The following is a 23,199-nucleotide window of genomic DNA, read 5'->3' on the forward strand; positions in this document are numbered from 1 at the left end:
ATTTTGCAGGCACCTGGCAGCAAAGACACCCTAATATGCTCAGTGTCCACTGTAATCTCACTTACTGTGTTTATTTTGTCTCTGGGCCAAGGTCAGTATTGACGGGCAAGGGGTTCAGGTGGCAGCAGCAGCAGCCACCTGGGGTATTCAGACAGGGTCCTTCCCCAAGATGGCCGTGCCACACAGCCCTCAGCGGGGGTGGAGGGCAGGGCTCTGTCAAATGCACCTGGCGTGGAGTGTGTGGGCAGCAGAGTTTGCACAGCCTCGGTCCTGGCTGGGCGAGGTGAGCTGGCGGATGTGGGCTCCCACACACACGTTGCCCAGGAGAGAAGCAGTCACTGGTGTCGGGATTTGCTAATTGCGCTGCCTCCTAGCACATTTTCACACAGTCCTGGAACAGCTCTGGCAGTTAGCAAAGGATGCTTCCTGCCTCTCATTTTGTGGCGATTTTTCCCCCCAGGGACAAAGCCTGGCTCAGTTATGAGATCTGGTTTTCAGAAAAAGGCTCTTGGGCTGTGCCTGGTTTTCCAGCTGGGCTGCTCGCAGACTAGAAAGAAGATCAACTTGGCCAAATCCACCTGGCAGCCCAGGAGCTCAGGAGCGCTGCTCCTTCCATTTGAACACCAGTTTCTTCCACTAAACCTTCTCTTTCAAAGGTAAGACATATTGATGATTTAGCTCATTCTATGCCAGAGAACTCACAAAAATACCTGCACATCTTATAATCTAGCGTGTCTGCTACAGTATTTCTGCATCTATCTTCCAAGCATGGCTGTGTTTCACCTTGGGAAGGGATAGCATTTGCACAAGTGGATTTTCCTTCTTGGGGCTCAGACACCTTGTGTGTAAAATGTGGATAATACAGCCTATTCCTTCACAACGTGAAGATGAAAGGAGTTAAATTATGTAAATTACTTGATACTGCGCCTGGAGCATCGTAAGTTTTCATTAAATATCCCCGCTATTATTTCATGTAACTTGTTGCAGAACAAATAAAGTCACATCTCTTTTAATAGTACAATTAATTTCTCAAGCTTCCTATATGCCCAGATTGCCGAGAAGCCCAGAGTTTCCTGCAGGGGGCCCTCTCCGTTGCTCCTGAATGGTCCGAGAATGCTTAATCAGCACAAAGGAAGCAGCCCGGTTTGCAGATGATTTGCAGAGAACTCGAGAATCCAGCCAGCAGGTGAGCCTCCATTTTTCCCTGCTCTTGCTTCGTACAGGATTGACCTTGAAACCTGGACCCTCGTTGTCTCATGAGCCCGTGAATTGCTGCAGTGACGCCAATGCTGGTCCAGCAGTGGTTTTTCTAGGATATGTAGGTGGAGGGCAAGACAGTCTCCATCCCCAGTGGGATGCAGGTCTTTGGTCCAGGATGCCACCTCAGGACTCTCCTTCAGATATGGTGACCCTTGAACTGCAGACACTTCTACTGATCCTCGTGTGGGTTATAGCTGTTTAGTGTTAGCTTCGCTGGGGCCCATGCAATCATCAGAGAGGTCCTAATAACACTGAAACTTATAATGCTATCCATGGGCTCCTTAGCCTCCATGCAGATACGCTCTCCATCACCCACTGACTGGCTTGTATACTGCCACTGATACTGTTCTTTATCTTTATATGCTATTTCCCCAACTAGAGCTCAAACATATTGGTATCTGAGAGGGAAAAAAGTAACAGGGTCAAGTTGAGGGACTCAGAACACTGTGGAGAGGAACTGTGCATACTCAGAATCCAGACAGTTTGTGTTCTAATGTAGTTGCCTCCTGTGCACCCTTGGGCAATTTACTCAACCTCTCTGTGTCTCCATCCCTGCATCTGAAAATAGGGTTTCCAATGATAACTCATAGGCTTGTAGGGAGGATTAAATTTTTTGATACATGCAGAGCACTGAGAACAATGCTTGGCAACTACAAAGCACTCCATAAAGGCAATCTATTAGAAATATGAGTCCTAGACCCATCACTACTTTGCTATGTGACCACGGGCAATTCATTCAGTCCCTCCAACTTTGGCTTCCTGGTATGTAAAATGGAACAGATAGAGCTCCAGCCACATGCTGAGTCATAAGATCTGGTTTCCAGCCCAAATCTGCCCCTGATCAGCTCTGGATATTAACAAGTAATTCTGTTTTATTGTGTCTCAGTATTCTCACCTATAGAACAAGAGAGCAGGATCAGATCGTCTCTAGAATCCTGTTAGTCTAAAGATAGATGTTTTTATTATCTCAATCTGTTGCTGAGTACAGCTTAATATCAATGATCCTTTAAACCCCTAATGTAGTTTTTATTGTTCATATATAATTACAATTACTGCATGGGGTTGTATCAAATGGGAGTACACGTAAAGTCTCATTTGCTACTTACGAGCATCCTATAAGAGAATAATATTGGTGAGAACCACTGACATTATTTCAGTGCTCACCATGTGCCAAGTTCTGTGTTAAAGACTGCACATGCCCTGCCTCCTTTAAGCTTCACACTGGCCTTGCGAGTTAGCTAGTATGTATCCTTACTCCCTGTTCTGATGAGGAAACCGAGGCTCAGAGGTTCAAGCCATATGGTCAGTGGTACACACCTAGCTAGTGATGGAGCTGGGGTTCAAGGATGAGCCTGTCTGACCCAAGAGGACACCACTGTTCTGCAGACGGTCAGTTATTAATGAACCTGGCTTTCCGAGGGAGACTCTGAGGCTCAGCCAGCAAATAATGTGCCCAAGTTCACTTGTAAGTTAGCGGCGCAGCAGAGACAAGAAGCCAGGCTTTTCCTTCCCTGTCTGGAGTGTTCTACACCCTGCAGCCTCTCAAACCAGCTAGCTTGTGGAATCAATGAATACAAATGAGGGCTGATTTGTATTCATTTTCCGCTAACCGGCAGATTTACACACTCTTGGCTGCACACCTCCAACAAACACATTCTCGTGCATATACTGTCCGGGCTTCAGGGACCTGCCCTCTCTCTCTGACTCACTCTCTGGCCCTGGGAAACTAATATAATCGCCCCCTCTGTGTGCTTATCAGAAACAGACTCCAAAGAGGGCCTCAGTCAGCACTGGTGGGGCAGTGACAGACGCTACTGCCTTCCCTAATAGGAAAACCAAAGATGGAGGTCCCTGAGTGCAGATGACAGATCACTCAAGACAGAGCAAACCATGATAAATCCCAGGACCAGCAGCAGTTGTGTGAGGGGAATTCCCCAGGCTACTTAAATGTGGAATAATATAGCAATTAAGTAGTGCAGCATTGGGGGAGGGAGGGAGGAATTCCTGAGTTCCCTCTGTTTAACGTTTTTGCATTCATGGAGTACCTGGCATTTTGGCCCCAGGTCTTAGGCAATATCCTTGAAGGAGAAACTCAAGTAGGAAGCTCTGTTCCGCTTGAAATAAGAGAATAAAGATTTTATTGGAAAAATTAATAAATTCATTAATGAAAGATAAGTTATCGAGCTGAAGGGCCAGATACAGGCTTAGCACGCAGTGTGAGTTCAATGGATATTTGTTGAATTAATGCATCTCTTCTTTTAATCACGTAGCACCTACGTGGCTGCAGTAATGCCGGGTTAAGTGATAGGATTTACAGTTTGGCAAGTCTGAATCCAAACTTTCAGGCTGCTGCCCACTCGTTCTACCAACCTAGAAGGTTTACTGTTGACTCTAATCCTCATTTTCTTTATGTGGACGTTTATTTGCAGCGTGTCTTTGAATATTAAGTGAAACCTATATAAAATAATTCAGTAAATACCAGGTCCATTTTGATAGATTTGAGCACTTCAACCACAGGAATGCAACTGGGAAGAGTTGCTTTAAGCTGTACGTATCCTTTGTTCATGCTTTCATTCAACAAACCTGTCTTTTGGGGAAGCAGGTCTGGCCTTCCCCTCAGACTGGAGGGAACGTGTAAGTCAGCTTTGAAGAGCAAGGTTCAACCTGAACACAGTGGACACAGTGTGACTGGGGAACGGTTCTAAGTTGGAAGCCTTGCATGTTCATGTAGTTGTCTTTTGGGGGCCAGAGAGCAAAGTCCTATCCCTACGCATGGGGTTGGGTTTCCCTGAAAGCAGGGGACAATCTGCCAATCTAATGAGAAGCTGTAGATCGTGGGGGTGGGAATGCGGATGCAGAAGGTGGTCCCTGATCTGGATGAGAATAGAACCTCTTCTTCCTTCTAACCACTGGGCACTTGGGGCTTCAGGACTGGGAATGGGGACATGCACAAGGATTGCTCTCATGGTGGAAAGAAAGGGTATCCGTGGTCCTTCGACTGTGACTATAGCCTGGAAGCTAGTCAAGGAGAAACCCAGTGAAAAGTTTCACAGGGCAGGTGTGCAGAGCCACATCTCAGAGGTATGAGTTCCACAATGTGCTAGTGTAGTTAATGTAAATATGAGTTTTGAGCTACTCATGTAAATGTGATGACAGTGTGCCTTCCCAGCTAGGAAGTCCAGGAAAGCTACCAACAGAGAGGCTACGTTCATTTTTACTTCATGGGCATTGAGAACTGCATTAACAGACTTAATTTCTGTAATCACACTGGCTTCTAGAAAGCTTGGAGGAAAATTTTTGACCAACTCCAATATTCATTGAAAAAATGTTGACTCAGTGCCTACTCTGAGCCAGATTTTCAATGTCTGCTTCCTGGCTGCACTGTTCTTTTCCTCTCTTTTAAAATTTTGTTTCTAATTTATGCTATCTTGTCTTTTTTATGTTCTCTTGTAAGACGCCTGAAATTCTTTCTGAAACAAGGCAGGGTATAATTAAACACTGTGATACAACTGCCGAAGGAAGCTGACACCATCTTAAGACGCATTAATCATCATTTCTTCCACTCAAAGAGTTTTACAATTTACAAATTGTAAAATTTGTTATTTCATCTGATTTGCATAGCAGCACTCTGAGGTAAACAGGGATTATCTTCCCCACTTTATCAAACAGGAAGTTGAGTCTCAGTGTAGTTAAAAGAATTGCTTCCAGTGGGTGGACCCTGCACTTGAATCCATTACAATCACACTTATTCCAGTTTTCTTTCATTTACACCAAGCTGAGCCATGTATATGGAATAGAACGGCCTCCCTGTACCCAAAGAGACCAGACCACATCTGGAGTGTGGTGTTCAGTTCTGTGAGCTTTGTTATATTTGCGCAGGAGGATTACCAACGTGATGAAGTGCCTGGATGCCATGTCACATGGGAATTTATCAAATGGCCTGGGAATAAGCCTGAAGGATAGAATTCTAGGGTAGGCATGTTAGCTGACTTAAAGGATTGCACCATCTTGCAGGGCACTCATTCTTAAATTCTTCAGATTTTGAGCCGATGGATAGCTGACAGAGGAAGCCCATGAGGTTGTACCAGCCTATCGATAGCCTCTCCAACATCCATTCTACCTGTGTCAGCAAAGACAATTTTGATTTCACAAGTGGAAATCCCAACTCAGCAGTTAAATAATCAGGGTATCAGGAGTCGTGGGTGGGGAAGGGTCCAGGCAGGGCACTACCAGGAGCTCGACGGCATTGCTGGTAGCCAGGTCCCTTCCTTCTCTGTTTTGCTACCAATAGCAATAGCTTCATTCTAAGTCTGACCACTGTTTTTGTCACAAAACAGCTGCTGGTGGCAATCAGGACTATACACTTTCCTACTTATCTTCCTCAAGGAGAGAGGAAAGCCTCTTCTCTAAGCACAGAATACAATCCTCTTTATCTCATTGGTTCACCTTAGGGTTCGGTGTAACCCCAAGCCAATAGCAGTCACCAGGGGAGTTCCATGCACTGATCGCATTAGGCTAATCAGGAATTAACCATGAAAGTGGCCCAGGGATAGAGTGTCTTCCTCTGGGTCACATGAACTGCGTGGACAGTGAGTAAAATGGACATGAATAAAATCTGGTTTCTGCTGGAAGGTTGGAAGGGTTGTAGAGCTGCCAACTGTGTTCATTACGCTCACCTTCCCATAGTATTGGAACACGTGACTTGGGTTCAGTCAGTCACCATATTTCACTATCCTGGCCCCATGAATTATTAGGTCTTAAGCCCGTCTAGTCAGAGTAAGCCTCGTGTCTTTTGCTTGATTGGCTGGAATAAGAGCTCTTTCTCTCTTCCTCTGTGTAATGATGGTGTGTGGCTAGAAGGCCCTAGAACTGCTCTTTTTTTTTTTTTTTTTTTTTTCCTTATTACAAAGGAAAAGCAGCCTGAGGAGGGTGCTGACACATGGAAGATGTCAGGGAGAGGAGAATTCCTGCGAAATGGAACAGAACCCTGGGGACACTATGGATTTCTGACTCAAACTATACCTGAAACTCACCCTAAGGCCGACTTTCTCAATTACTGAGTTGAAAAAGCCTCGATTATTTAAAAATCCAACTTCAATTGTGCTTTCCATTTCTTGAAACATGGAGAATCCTTACTGACACAGCAGAATCCAGTTAAATCAATTGAAAATGTTTCTAATCAACAGAACTGCCTACAAAATGAAACAGGCTGCATCCTGTGCTCTTCTGTCTTCCATCATTGGAGCTGTTCATGCAGAGACTGGCCAACCATCTGTCCAGGAGGCTATAAAAAAGATTTCTACATTGATGGGAAGCTGAAAAACTACCTTCTAAGAACTCTTCCAATTCCAATATGCTAATACCCCTATTAAGTCAAGAAGAAAATAGAAGGTGTGCTAAACCATGTATAGTAGAATCTAAATCAAAGCTACTTGGATGAAAGTTAAAGCCTTTTCCTCTAAAGCAGAACTAGAGAAGAGGCAGGATTCATTCATTTGTTCTTTGATTCATTGATTTATTTCAATAAATGTGCATTTGATCTCCAAATATGTGCTAAGCACCAAAGATAGAGGAATAAACAATAACCAAGAGCCCATTTTCATAGAACTGACATTCTAGTGGTCATGCTATAGTGGAAAGACATGGGCTTTGTGTTCAGAAATATCTGAATGACAGTCAAAGCCACTATTAGGCAAGTAACCCTGAACTGGCTTCTCTGATCTTCAATTTCTTTTTTTTTTATTGAGTTATAGTCAGTTTACAATGTTGTATCAATTTCTGGTGTATAGCACAATTCTTCAGTCATACATAAATGTACATATATTCATTTTCATATTCTTTTTCACCATGAGCTACCACAAGATATTGAATATATTTCCCTGTGCTATACAGTATAAACTTATTTATCTATTTTATATATACCTGTCAGTATCTGCAAATCTCAAACTCCTAGTTTATCTCTTCCCACCCCTCTCTGCACTGGCAACCACAAGTCTGTATTCTATGTCTGTGAGTCTGTTTCTGTTTTATATATAAGTTCATTTGTCTTCTATTTTAGATTCCACATATAAGCGATCTCATATGGTATTTTTCTGTCTCTTTCTGGCTTACTTCACTTAGAGTGACATTCTCCCGGGACATCCATGTTGCTGCAAATGGCATTATGTTGTCATTTTTATGGCTGAGTAGTATTCCATTGTATAAATATACCACAACTTCTTCATCCAGTCATCTGTTGATGGACATTTAGTTTGTTTCCATGTTTTGGCTATTGTAAATAGTGCTGCTATGAACATTGGGGTGCAGGTGCCTTTTTGAATTAGGGTTCCTTCTGGATATGAGCCCAGGTGATCTTCAATTTCTTCATTGGTCAAATGGGAGCTATAACACTGACCTCATACAGTGGCATGAAGGTTACACGAAATAGTGCATATATGTCAAATATCTAATAGACACTAGAAACAAAGCAATTAATCAATAAATGGCATTTCCCTTTCATAGCTGGAGCACTAACAGCTAAAAGGGAAAACTCCAGCATTTCATCTTCTGCTTGACTTCCATGAAGCTCAGATATGGTAGAAAGTGGAAGGTCATGCAGAACCCTGGAAGAAATTGATTTGAAATGGATCAGATCAACATAATTTGAATGAAAGAGGTGAGCAGAGTCCAAGTTCATTTGTCTATTCATTCAACAAAAATGTATTTAATATCTCTAATGAATCAACAATTATTCTAGGTGCCTGGGACCTAGCAGGGACCATAACAGAAAAGTTCCTTCCCTCGTAGGGAATACTTCCTTCTACTGGGGGTAGAAATAGAAGAAATAAAACAAAAGGGAATTGTCATAAAGCCGCATGGCACTAAATGCTAAATAAGTGGTGCTGATGACTGGGGCTAAGGAAATGGAGAAAGAGTAGAGGGAGGGACCCAGGTGTTTGGGAGCCAGTGCAGCCTTGAAGGGGAGTTTGGGGAAGCTGGAGCTAAAGGAGGGCATGCCTACAGCCCCCGTGGTGTTCCTTAGCAAAGGCAAGACTGCAGTTATTGCTCACCGAGTGTGGCATCTATTTTGAAAAAATCTGCAAAGTGATTGCAGGTGAGGAGTTGTTGATGAACCAGTGCATGGACGTGTGGGGAGTAGGGTCATTTTATAATCGAATAGAAGGTTTCAGCTGAGTTCAAAGCCTGGCTTTACTACTTAGTAGGTTTCTTTGAGCAACTTGTAACCTAGGTCATAGAGCTGGGATGAGGATTAATTGAGAGAAGTTCTGTAAACTCAGTACATAGCAAACTTGAAATAAATTGTTGTTGTTGTTGTTACCAGGTTATCACGGCACATTGACCAAGTACAGGCAAACCTCATTTTATTGCATTTCACTTTCCTATGCTTCACAGATACTGTGTTTTTTTAACAAATGGAGATTTGTGGCAACTCTATATCCAGCAAGTGTATCAGTGCCATTTTTCCAATGGCAATTGCTCATGTCATGTCTCTGTCACATTTTGGGCATTCTAGCTATATTTCAGACTTTTTCATTATTAGTATATTTGTTCTGGAAATCTGTGATCAGTGATCTTTGATGTCATCACTATGACTCACTGGAGGCTCACATCACATTTAGCATTTTTTAGCAATAAATTATTTTTAATTAAGGTATATACATTGTTTTTAGACACAGCACTATTGCACACTTAAAGACTAACATGGAGTGTAAACATTACTTTTATATGCACTGGGAAACCAAAAAGTTTGTGTAACTCTCTTTATTGCAATATGTGCTTAATTTTGTGATCTGGAACTAAATCTGTGGTATCTCCAAGGTATGTCTGTATATTCGTTTTTCCATTGTTTCTGTAACAAACTGCCACAAACTTAGCAGCTTAAAATCACTATATCAGATATATCATTTGTAAATATTTTCTCCCATTCAACAGGTTGCCTTTTCATTTTACTGATGGTTTCCTTTGCAGTGGAAAAGCTTTTAAGTTTGATTGGTTCCCATTTATTTTTGCTTTTGTTCTCTTGCCTGAGGAGACAGATCCAAAAAAAAAATATTGCTAAGACCTATGTCAAAGAGTATACTGTCTTTTTTTTCTTCTAGGAGTTTTATGGTTTCAGGTCTTACATTTAGGTCTCTAATCCATTTTGAGTTTATTTCTGTATATGGTGTGAGAAAATGTTCTAATTTTATTATTTTATACATAGCTGTCCAGTTTTCCCAACACCATTTATTGAAGAGACTGTATTTTCCCCCATCATATATTCTTGCCTCTTTTGTTGTAGGTTAATTGACCATACATGTATGTGTTTATTTTGGGGTTCTCCATTTTGTTCTGTTGATCTAGGTGACTGTTTTGTACCAGTATCATACTGTTTTGATTACTGTAGCCTTGTAGTATAATCTAAAGTCAAGGGGCATGATATCTCCAGTGTTGTTGCTTTTTTTTTTCCCCCTCAGAATTGCTTTGGCTATTCAGGGTCTTTTGTGGTCCCACACAAATTTTAGGATTATTTGTTCTAGTTTTGTGGAAAATGTCACAGGTATTTTGATAGGGATTGCATTAAATCTGTAGACTGCTTTGGACAGTATAGACATTTTAACAATATTAATTCTTTTATCCATGAACATGGGATATCTTTCCATTTCTTTGTATCATTTTCAGTTTCTTTCATCAGTGTCTTATACTTTTCAGAACACAGATCTTTCACCTCCTTGGTTAAATTTATTTCTCAGTACTTTTTTCTTTTTGATGCAATTGTAAATAGGAAGTTTTCAGCCAAACACATTTTCTGCCCTTTTCTCTCTCTCTCTTCTCCTCCTGGGACCCCTATAATGCAAATGTTAGTATGCTTGATGTTTTCCCAGAGGTACCTTAAACTATCTTCATTTAAAAAGGTTTTTTGCTTCCTTTTGCTGTTCTGATTCAGTGATTTCCACTATTCTATCTCCTAGGTCACTTATGCATTCTGTATCACCTAATCTGTTGTCATTTCCTTCTAGTATATTTTTCATCTCAAGTATTATATTCTTCAGCTCTGACTGATTCTGTTTCATATTTTCTAGTTTCTTTTTTTTTGCTGAAGTTTTCATTGTGTTTCTCTGTTCTTTCCCCAAGGTTATTGAGCATTTTTATTACTATTGCTTTGAACTCTTTATCAGGTAAATTACCTCCATTTTGTTAGATTTTTTTTCTGGGGTTTTATCATGTTCTTTCATTTGAACATATTCCTCTGTCTTCTCATTTTGTTTGACTTTCTCTATTTGTCTCTATGAAATTAGGCAAAATAGTTACATATCTCCGTGGGAGCATCCCTATACAGTCTGCATGTGATCGGCAGCTTTGGCAGGAGAGCTGGATCTGCAGTGAGCATGGAATGCATCTTCTCTTGGGGTGTGGTAGCAGCTGCTGCCTTGACAGTGGGTGGGGCTGGAGTCAAAGGGGCTAGATGCAGAGCCATGTGAGAGTCAGGGGTTCTCCTTAGCTCATTGGCAGTCAGTGCTCTCTTCTGGGGCAGGACCAGAGCCAGACGGGCTGAAGCAGCATCTCTGAGGCATTGGGCTTCTCTCCTGTGTGATGGCAGTCTCCACCTTGGTCAGTGGCTGAGTTTGGAGCCACATTTTTTAGCTGGATTGGCTTTTTCCCCCAGTGTACATGTTGCACATGATGGCAATGGCAGCCTCCTCCTTAGGGAGGGGCAGTACTGGAGCAGGAGTGGCTGGAGCAGAAGCCCGATGGGGGCTGGGTGGTATGCTGGGGTGGTCCTGGCAGGCCAGCCAGAGCATCAGGCAGTTTCCAAACTACTGCCTCTCCTGGAACTGGGAGCAAACAAGTCTGTGCCCATGCTCTTCAAGAGTGGAGTCTCAGTTCCTCACAGATGTCTGGTAAGTCCCACTGGTTTTCAAACAAGTTGAGGGGGCTCATCCTCCCAGCATCTATGTCAGAGCTGAGAAGTCCTCACTCCTTAAGGAGAATCCTTAAACCTGAACCTGTGATACCCACTTCCTCTTTTGGGTCATGTGCTAGAGGTGTGGGTCCTGAATAGACTGCTTTTCCTTCCCTCCTACAAAACTCCATGTGGTTTTTCCTTTACAGCCTTGGCTGTAGAAGAGCCATTCTGCTAGTCTTCAGGTCATTCTCAGCAGGAGTTGCTCTATATGTAGTTCTGATGTGTTCACAGGAGGAGGTGAGCTCAGGGTCTTTCTACCCTGACGTCTTGATCTCATCTCCTGGAGAGTCTGTTTTGAATCCTGGTTGAGATGTAGAGACCTGAGAAATTCTGAAGACATGATAAATAAGGATAATGACATGTGTCCCACAAAGGAATTATCTGAGGATTACATAAGGTCATGTATTTAAAGTTCAGGCATAATTCCTGAGCCATGGAAGACACCCACAACTTGCTTAGGCCAGAAGACTTATGCTTATTTTAAAAAGGTAAATGAAACATGTTATTTCTTTTTTTTTTCCACAACTTTTCACCCATTTTGAGCTTCTAATACTCTGTTGACTAATATTTGCCTTCTCTTCTTTAATGAGCCGTTTCCCTGAAGGAAACAGAGATAAAGAGAAAAAAAAAAAAGGAAGAGTGTGATTTTCTCATTGTTATATCAGAATTTTACAACTGGCCTCAAATGGTCAGCCTGTCTCTTCCTTGCTAATCTTCTTATTCCAAACATGTCTAAAGAAGTTGTTTTTGACTAGTGCGCTGCTGGCACAGGACTAGACAGACAGATCAATGGAACAAAATAGATAGCCCAGAAATAGATTCCAGTATGTATGAGAATTTAATACGTAATAAAGGATACATCACACATCAATGAGAAAAGGAAGGATTATTTAATAAATGGTGCTGAGACTTCTAGGTAGCAATTTAGGGGGGAAAAAATCAATTTTAGGCCCTTACTTCATATCATGCAGAGAAATCAATTCCAGATGGATTGAAGAATTAAATATAAAAAAAAAATCAAATCTTAGAAAAACTAGAGAAAAAAGAGAAGTGAATAAGAATCCAATCTCCAGAGGAGTAAGAAATTTCCAAGCTTAGAGCAATAGAGTAAAGCACAAAGGAGAAGATCAAGAGATTCAACTATTTACAATTTAATTTTTTAAATCTTGACACATGGACATTCAAAGGCTAAAATCAGACTGAAATAATAGTTGCAACACATATTACTGTGTTAATTTTTTCTATAATTGACTCATAACAATTAATATAAAAGAACATCAAGACCTAGATCAATAAGTGGGCAGACACACAGAAAATTCACAAATGAAGAAAATATATTCAAAAAGCAAATATGGGAAAAGATAAGGGCTCACTAGTAATTAAGAGAATAGTCTTTAAAAAAGAACAAACTTTTAAAACTGTAGAATTGGCAAAATTATTATAAAATAAGTATTTTCAATACTACTAAAGGTGTAAAGAAACTGCCACACATATCTACTGCATAGAGAAGTATGAATTTGTGTAATACGTTTACAAAACACTTTCACAATTTGTGCTAAGACACTTGAAAAGATTTTGGATAATTTAAAAGCTATATTTCCAATATTCAGAATCTAATCTAAAAATATTTTTAAATGTTGGAGTAAGAAGAGAAACAGAAGGGAAGGGACCCGTTAGCAAGGGATTCTCTGCAGCATAATTTAAACTAATAAATTACTGTGAGTAACATTAATAACAATAAGGAAATTGAGTCAGTTATGATACATTCGCCTACTGTTAGCAGGTATATCAGTCAGGGTTCCAGAAGGAAACAGACGATGAGTTCAAGTTAGAATAATCTGAGACAGGTCCAGGAAAGCAACGATTTACAAAGTCGTGGACAGAATATAGGAAAATTTATGACACCGATCTAGTAAAAGAAATGCTGTTGCACCTCTAAGCCTCATGAGGTGCAGGAAAGACACAATTGCCAGAACTTGCAAAGAGCATTTTGGTGTGGAGAGGTTCACCTTGGTAGGAGCTGAGATTCCTTCAAGCCAAGGGACAACCTGGGTATTTCTGGTGTGGATGTATCTTATTAAGATTTGTGGGGTGTTTGATACTTCCTGCTAACTAGGAGATATATAGATAGGTAGATAGATAGATAGATGGATAGATAGATAGATACACTGGGGTAAATCTTGCTGGCCAGTATACAGATCCCTCCTGTTCCTGTTGGTTTGTCAACATAAGGAATCCAAAAAGCCCAGAGAATGGTCTCAGTTTACAAATCATCAGAACCATGACTGGGAACATTACCTCTTGGGTAGTAGTACCTACAAACCCACCCAGCTTGAGTTTACCAGAACAAGAAGCATAAGTTCTTCAAATGGGTCATTAGGTGTCATAGTGAGGGCACATTCCCACCTCCACCTGGATCAATGCGTTCTGGCTGTGTGGTTTAGCAACTGATTGGTGGCATTTATCACATACTGTAGCCTAGGACCCCAGTCACCCAGGGACTGGCTCCCAGATGGTGCCTGGTGAGAATTTAATAACCATTCTATCATCTTACCTAGCCAGTTGCTTCTGAGTAGTGGAGAAACTGGGAAGAACAGTGAAGATCATGGATATGAGTCCGTGACTGTACTTTATTTGCTATAAAATGAGTTACTCAGGCAAAGTAGATGGTATTTCAGACATCATGGTAAGGATAAAGCAAAAGGTACTTTTGAGCTAAGAACATTGGTGCTAACATCAGTTTGGGCAGATAAGGTAAATCCATATTTGGAATTTGTGCCCAACTCTGTTACAGCAAAAGTTTACCCTACCTGTGAAGGAGGGGGTGCCAGACCAGGACTGATAAGGGGAAGACCACGATGCTGAGATCATGATGGTCTCCATCTCTGCTGTCACGGGTACCACTTTGTATGTGGGCCCATTGAGCAAACCCTAGGGTGTCTATGGACTGACATCCATAAAACATTCTTTTTTGTCCACCTGATTTATCAAAGCTTCCTCTGCAGTGGATGCCCACAGACAGGAATTCTCGTAGGATGTAAATGTCTCTCTGCCTATTCTTGGAGGCCTTGGTCTATCCTTCCTTGCAGATCTCTTTGTCCCCATTCTTCCAATTTTGTTCTTTTGTGGCGGGGGGGAGGCAGTAAGTAGGTTTATTTATTTATTCTTAGAGGTGGTACTGGGGATTGAACCCAGGACCTCATGCATGCCACACCCTCCCCCACTTCCAATTTTGTTCTTAACCCCAAGTAGCCAGCCGACCCATTAGCCACTGCTTATGAGTCCATGTAGATCTGATGCTCAGGCCATCTTTCCTTCTCCATGAGCTGGACAACCAGGTGCCATGCCTGAGGCTCTCCCCATTGGACTACTTTTCTCCATTGCTTTTGGAGTTGTCCCAGACTGGGGCTGAACTGTAGCAGCCACCCACTTCCAGCTTATTCTCTCATACTCTGCAGACCCATTATTAAGCCAGATCCACACTCTCCTCTCTTCCCTTAACTGGTCGTAGGTCATAGGGGACTCCTCGTGAAGGCAGTAGATGAGCTTCAGAGGAGTCTTACCATCTGTAAACGTGGCTTACTTGTGTCTCCAGAACAGTTCAGGCCTGGCCTCAAGTATTCCACATGTACTTTATAGTGAAATGCTACTGTGCCTGCCAATGTTATGCTCCAGTGAATCGGGTGACATCGAGGTCATGATGAGCCCCTCAGGTCCCACAGCCACTCGGTGTCTCATGGCTAGACATTCAGCTTCTACCTGGGTCCAGGAGCCGCTTTACAAATAGAGAATAATTGTCACAGAAGAAGTCCTCATTAAAAACCCTAGGAGTCAAGCACCTTTGGGGGTTTGCCAGAGGCTCCATGCAGTATCACTGTTTGCTGTCGATGTTCCCAATACCATTCAGGCTGGCAGCGTCAGAAAAGCTCTTCACGCTTTGCACCACAGACTGACTTGCTACAGAACCTGATTTTGCTCTAAGCCCCATTCAGAACTGTCACCATTATGAGTTACTCGATAAGTGGATCAGAGGAGCATGGCCAAATGCGATGTATGTTGCCTGCAAAGCACAAAAGACCCACCAAGTGCTCTGCTGCTTTCTTCGTGGTGAATGACTAAAGGCACAGCAAGCACGCTCTGACTTCAATGGCAGAACGCCGATAAGCATAGGGCCACTGGACCCTAGAAACTACATCAGTGTGATAGGCATTGGAAATTTATCAGGATTTGTCTTCCACCGTCTCATGCGGGTATATCTTAGGAAGGTTTGCAGGGTGTTTGATACTTCCTGCTAATCAGGATATAAATATATATATTCCAGGATTGGGGGAAATGACAGTTGGGTGTTGGGGCCACAGGATCTTTGTAAGACGTCCTTAAGCCAAGATCCCATATGTTATCTTATCTCTGTAAGGCCCCACCCTGAGGGGTGGACCGTGGTGACATTTCAGTTTTCTGCATATTAGCATCAGTTGGGAGCCAGCATCTAATGGCCATAGAAGATGTAGGTATTATCTTTTTTTTTTTCCAGTTTAATCAGGCTGATACGTGGCTACAGGTACCCTTGGAGAAGGTTTTGGGGAAGATTCACACTACACACGTGGAAAAAACACTGCAGGACTTTTCTTCAAGGAGGGCCAGTCTCACCCACAGTTGTTAGGTTGTGGGTATGTGAATTGGCTTAGGTTTGGGATTAAGTAAAAGGCTGATAATCCCCACTGTAGGGACTCAAGTCATATTTCTGCCCAGTAGCCTTAGAATTTTTAATATATATGTAAGTCAGCACCTTCATAGATTGCTGTATATTTAAGGACACTGTTATCAGTTAAGCACCTTCACAGATCCCTCAGAGTCCAAACATTTTGATGATCACTCTGTATTCCTGTAGCTATCCTGGTACCTGCACCCACTTTGTTTCCAGTGGTTAAGAGCTGCCACCTAGTTTATGCCAGTCTGGGATTCCATTAAAACTCCATCGTGATCAGGAAATCCAATTCCAAAATCTCCAGCCCACAGAAGACAGCCAACACGGTGTGCTTCAAAGGTGCTGCTGCTCCTCTCACCAGTGGATCTCCTAGTGTCTTGGAGAAGGATGTGTCTTCCATGTCTGTGCTTGCATGGTTAGGGGCAGTCTAACTGACTACACATGATAGACACGTTCCAACGTTCCCTTCTCCCTGAGCCTTCAGACCTCCTCCTCTGAAATATACCCAAAAAAAGTTCCAGTATTTGAATCTTATTAACTAACACTCTTTGAACCCAAGTTTCAATTATCCAACCTGGGAGATCATGGACGCCTAGGGTATCTGGCCTAATTAACACATTAAGTCCCAAATCCTAGAAGGATGCTTCCTTGTCCATGAATTTATCTCATTAGAACTTACTATTCTATCCTCCTTGAATGAGCACCCCTCTAATTCGGTCCCACACATGCTTCCCATGACCCTGAGACTTTCCTGATAAATAAGCTGTCTTGTAGGACAGGCCTTGTACTTTGCAGTCCTTGCTGCATTGGTTCTGGTTATGTCCTGGAGACAATGAGATGTTCTGGCAGTGATTCTTGAGATAATCAGCATCTGCTTCTAAAGCAGTTGCCCCTCAGATGGCAAGGATGTTGCTGGTGGCCGGGGAGGAGGAAAGCACAGGGGTAGAAATGCTTCTGTAGACAAAGAAAGTTCAGAGGAATCGGGAATCTGAGGATTTAGTTTTCAGTCTCAGCCTCATCCATGTCTGCCAAATGTCCTCATCCCATCTCTTAGGATTGCATACCTTTTCCCACCATGTCTTACCTACGGTGTAGAGTGGGCCAAATGTGCCGAGGGTGGTGCTGCAAACCCTGCAACCCATCACAGAGACATTTGGCTTGGTCCTCTTACAGCAGTAGACAAGGGGCTTCTTCAGACATGGAATAGAGGCCTCCTGATTGTCCATCTCTGCTCTCAGCTTGGTGTTTAGAGCTTGCATATTCTCCTTTTCCCAAATAACACTTTCTAGGCCCATCAAACAGGGCCATGTGAATTCACAATATTTGTAATCATTATCTTCACGACAACAAAGTGTCACAAGCCCTCAGTTTCCCTACAACTTTTCCTTCATCTTCACTATTCTGCACTATTGATGAAACAAATAACCATGTGGCATGTCACCGCTTACCGTGGATCACGCATACCCCGTCTCCCCTTGGCAAGGCGGTTATCCCTATGTTAGTCCAAACACATAAGCCACTCAATCCCAGAATCCAATATTGAGGGCCTCTATTCCAGGACCTCTTACAATACCATTTATTGTTTTAATCAGAATCCCAACAGGAGATAAATGGCAAACTCTACTTAGGCTAATTTGATACAAGCCTAATAAATGGACTGCTTAAGAAGATGAGAGGACAGTGCAGTCTAACCACCTAGTGTGTTACCCCAGGATAGTTGAAGCCCTCAGTCTGAAGGGGAGAGGTTTCTAGAACCTGGAAGGAGGAAGTCATGAGAAGAGCTCCTTGACAGGTGCCTTGATCTTCAGCTGAAGAATGAAGTCTGCCTGTGGTGAACTGCAGGAAAGGAGTAAGGGGAAAAATTAACCAATCTCCTTCTGCTCCTTCCTTCTGATCCCCTGCTGGGATTCCCATTAGCCAAATGCCTACTGGAAGCCAGAGGGAAGAGAAATTGTGGATGCGTCCACTTTGTCCAGACTTCCAGGACATAGAGCAGAGGGTTAAAGAGGGCGGATGCCAGCAGACAAAGTGGAGATGTCTCACAGAGTGAAGAAAAGCAGGGCATTATTTTGCCCTAATGATACGATTAAGATTCGTAATAGTTATTTAGGAGGGAAAACTGGAATAAATAAAACATTAACTTCTTTTTAGATTACAGATGGCTTTATTACCTTCAGCAACCTAGGTTTTGAAAAATTTGAATGGCAGATTGTAGACTCTTTAAGAATAGACACAATGGCTTTTAAATAAAACATTTAATCCTAGCGTCCAGTTTGGTAAATTGGGAATAACAGGTACTTACTTAATCTTAGAAATCATATAAAAAATGCAGTCAGAAACTGCAAAATGCATACTTTTCCAAGGGCATACGGGGAAGAATACTTACTAAAATTGACAATATGCTGGACCATAAAGCGGGTCTCAGGCAGATTTATTCTTCCTTCCAGGTTTTTTCAGTTCTTTCTTCAGCTAATGAGCCTTCTCTCATTCTGTTTATAGTTATTTTTCCTTTAGTGGGACTTTGAAAAGAGGAGGTAGGTGTATACTTAATGTTGAATCCCCTGTACTTTAAAGAAAATATTTGAAATTATATTTTTCTTATTATCAACTTCAAGAATGAAACCATGATTAACCCCTTATATAATGAGGACATGAGCACACTCTCTTCCCTCTAAATGCTTCTCCACCAACTTTCTCATCTTGCTCATAGAATGTGGAGCTTAGTCCTGGATTATTTTTATTAAATACTTCATTTATTTTTAAACTCCTTTTATCATTTACTCTTTTATGAATATGTCACCATTCAAATTCTCTATTGTAATCACATTAACAAAAGTCACTAATAGTCATTTTTAATTGTAATTGCTTTTAATCTCACGGGACCGTCTCAAGAGAGGGGCTATATCCCACCGTTGCTGAAAATTCTGCAGAACCATCGTCCTGTTCATGAGGATGAGAAGAAAGAAAGGTGTAGCTTCCATAGACGTCCACTCAGTATAGTATCCCACCCTTGATTGTATCTCTTACATTTTCTGTTTTTTCTATACCAGGCAATAAAATTTCTAGCAACAGTCAGGCCATAGGATAAAAGACATGAGGTTTGGAATCAGGCCCTCCCAGATCCAAATCCAGCTCTAATACAACTCGATATAGGAACCAATTTAAAAAATTTCCTCAAAGCATCCATTTCTTCATCTGTAAAATAGTGATAATAGTGCCTGCCTCAGAGGATTACTATGAAGATGAATTATGCCATGCCAAGAAAGCACTGCTCACAATGCTTGGCACATACTAAATTTTTAATAAGTCCTGGCTCTTTTTATTATTAGTTGTAGTTGGAAGTGTCTCCTACATGAACAGATATGTCATATTATTGTACAAGGTTAACCACCCTCTACTCTTTGGCTCTAGATCCTGCCAAGAAGGTCTGCATGGTACAGCTATAATGGAGAAATGTGAGACCCAGAAGAGCAGGTGCCTTGCATTTCTGATTCACTGATATTTTCTAAGCATGTAGAATGTGTCTGGCATAGGGTAAGTACTAAGTAAATATCTGTGGCATAAAGGAAAAGAAAAAGAACTCCTAAATTAGATACAACTCTGCATGAATCCGGGCTCAGCCATTTCTTAGCCGTGAATCTTCGGGTAAGTCACATAACTCCTCTGTGTCTCAGTTTTTTTAGTTATAAAATGAGAAGATGCAGTCGTTTCTGACTAGCAGAATTAGTCACCTACAATAACACATGTTAAAATTCTTCATAAACTCTACATCACGATTCAAATGTCTATGTGGATGTGATGGTATGTGGTCACACAGAAATTTCAGAAGTCCTTCCAAAACACTGATTATTCTCCCTGTTTCTGGCCCGTCTCCCTTCATGAGCCTTCTGGCTCAAAAACGCTGTTTGACAACCCTCGAAATCCCATCCAGACCTCCTCTGCCTCCCACCCCATCTAAGACAAGCTGTCGTTCTTGGCTTCCAAGGCTTGTCCTCATCCTTTTCTCTGGAATTCTGGGCTTAAGGGTTTGACTTGGTGTGGCTGCTGTTTGGATTTACAACGTCCCAGAAAGAGTCCGATTTTATGTGACTCTGGTTCTCAGTACCCTTGTCTGATTCAGTTGGGAATTCCCCTCTTTGGTTCCTTCCCTGTGGCACCAGCACCCATTTCTAGCCCTCAGACCTCCCCTGCACCACATCCTGCCACACACAAGTGGGTAAGGAAGATTGAAGAGTGAGCCCCATTAGGATATATCCCTGAAATCCTAAAACTTTTGACTTATGTGAAAGAATTTGGGGCAAAAGAAGACTATGAGGACCCTTAGGGATTTTTTTTTTTTTAAGAATTGGGCAATTATCCTACATAGCAGACAACACAATAGGACATAGACAAGTGGTTGGCAGAGTGTGCTGGAAAGAAAATGGTAAGCCTTTGTGCATGTTGTGATGGGCTGAATTAGTGGCAGTCTCCCGAGGGAGAGTTCAGAGTCATCCCAAAAAGTTCAGCAAAGACATCTGCTCCGATGAAGACATCTGCTCAGTGAAAGTACCGCAGTGGGAGTGCAAAGGAAAAGAGAAGTTTGGGATGAATTAAAATTAAAAGCAACTGACAGAAATGAGTACAGTATTGAATCTCTTATTAAATGCTGCTGGAACCCTTCATTCTGTAGGCACCATGTAGATTTGCACATACCCTACTCAGCTCAAAGGCACAATCGAGAAGCAAAAAGATCAGTCTATCCACAGACGTGATTGTGTCCACACTGTGTGCCCAGCTCTGAGCTCGGTCCTCTAACCATCTTATCATAATAATTTCTGCCATAGAATCAAAATAAATTGGAAAGTGTTAGAAATAGCATACAGAGATGATAGCGAAGGACTCGATCTGTAGCAAGTATTCGCTCAACGTTGTCAAAGTAATTAAGGAATTTAATCTTTAGCAAATATTTCCTGAGCACCTGTGACATGCCAGTCACCATTCCAGGCACAGAAGACACAGAGGTGAACAAGACATCCACCCACCCTTACGGAATTTATATTCAAGGCAACACACAGACTGTGCTAAGTGCAGGATGGGAGGAGAGAGGTAGGGGGATGTGGCTAAGACCTCTCAGCACAGGTCTCACTTGAGCAGGAACCTGCCTGAAGTAACTAAGCCATCTAAAATAAGAGCATCCCAGATGGACTGGACAGTGAATGCACAGACCACAGGGCAGCTCAAACGTGGCATGTATGACCCACATTGTGGAGCAAATGTGGCCAGAGCAGAACGTGCTAGAGGGACGGTGGTGGGTGCTGAGTTCGGAAAGGAAGCCAGGGCCTGACTTGTAGCGTCTTAGTAAGTTATGGCAAGAAACTGGCAGGTCTGGGGAAAGAGGCTCAGTGAGCAGGTTCACATGTGACTGGATACTAATTGGCAGTCTCTCTGTGGTCTCCATATCTGACAAAAGGCCCATAGTTAAAAACAGTAGGATCAAAGTATGGTTCCCCTCCTAGAAGCTGCCAGATGTGGCATCACAGGTCTTATTAAAAGATAGAAGACCTGATCCTTCAATTCTCATTTCCATTATCCCAACCAGCGCAAGGAAGAGAAGGTTAGAATCTTGAGAAAACCGTTGGCCTTGTCAAGAGTGCGGTTGCGTTTTTCCTGCCCTTGGTGTGAGGGAAGACTACTCTGACTCCAAGGAAAGTGAGAGGATTTCTAGAAGACCCCGCTGCAATGTTGATTTTTCCCCAGGAAGGGAATTGCTATCTTCCTCTTTAGTTGGGACACTAGCTGAGATGCAGGTGTTGGTACCTTTATCCTAATCTGCTGCTAGAGTAGAGATGGCAGGAAATCTCTGGGTGAGATGAGAGATTCCTGGAATGTATGTACATACAGACCAACCAGTTCTCACCAGAAGAGTTCTCTTTTTTAAATCTCTTTTTTGTTTTCTTGGGGGGAGAGGGGAAGTAACTAGGCTTATTTATTTTTTAATTTTATTTTTTAATGGAGGAACTGGGGATTGAACCCAGGACCTCATGCATGCTGCGCATCCACTCTACTGCTGAGCTGTAACCTCCTCCCCCATCACCAGATATCTGAGACTGAGGAGTTGACTTGATTGTGATGGGAAGATGGACAGGAGGGACAGAGACTGAAAAGGACTCCAAACATGTGTGCCCACTATTGTGGACACACTCAGTAACTCATTCCCTACGGAAATTGCTGATCAGTTGTTGCAGACATTTGTACACTACCCTCTCTGGTGATCAGGGGGCAGAAGACTCACACAGGACGGGCAGGAGAGGAAATATTTTTCCCCAGCTAGGGGTGGAAGTGAACCAAACTTGTCTGAAAATTTCCTACAGAATGAAATTTCAGGGTCATCTCATCACTCTTACATTTGTGAGGCTTATGAAGAATCCTTTAAAAGTCAACCTCCTAGACATGACAGGTGCACAACAGAGTTGTCAAAAACCACAGAACAAAGAATAAAAATTAGAGGACTGACAATACCCATTTTCAAGATTTTTCTTTAAAACTACAGTAGTTGAGCCAGTGCAGTGTTGGTGAAACAACAGACAGATAGACCAGTGCAACGGAATAGAGAGCCCAGAAATGGACCCAGAGTCAACTGATTTTTTTTTATTGCAGAGGTAATTCAATGGAGAAAGAATAGTCCTTTCAACAAATGGTTCTGGAACAACTGGATATCCACATGCAGAAAAAAAATTAATCTAGACACAGACCTTACTTCTTTCACAAAAATTTATAAAAATGGACCACAGACCTAAACGTAAAATGCAAAACCAAAAAATTCTAAACAATAACATAGGAAAAAAACCTGTGAGCTTAGATTTGTTAATAAATTTTTAGACACAACACCAAAAACAAATCCAAGAAAGAAAAATTGACAAGTTGGACTTCATAAAATTAAAAATTTCTGCTTGTGGAAGACACCATTAAGAGACTGCAATGGAAAGCCATAGACAAGGAAAAAATATTTGCAAAATATATATCTGACAAAGTACTTGTATCTAAAATATACAAAGAACACTTAAATCTCAACAACAAGAAAACAATCAGATTTTTAAATGAGCAAAAATCTAAATAGATACCTCATCAAAAAGATATACAAAAGGCAACTAAGCATTTGAAATGATGCTCAACACCATATGTCACTGGGGAATTGCCAATTAGAACAATATACCACTACATACCTATTAGAATGGCTATAATCCAAAACGCTGACAACACCTAATCCTGGCAAGGATGTGGAGCAACAGGAACTCTCATTCATTGCTTG

This window comes from Camelus ferus, chromosome 12 (assembly GCF_009834535.1).
Source record: "Camelus ferus isolate YT-003-E chromosome 12, BCGSAC_Cfer_1.0, whole genome shotgun sequence".
NCBI lineage: Eukaryota > Metazoa > Chordata > Mammalia > Artiodactyla > Camelidae > Camelus > Camelus ferus.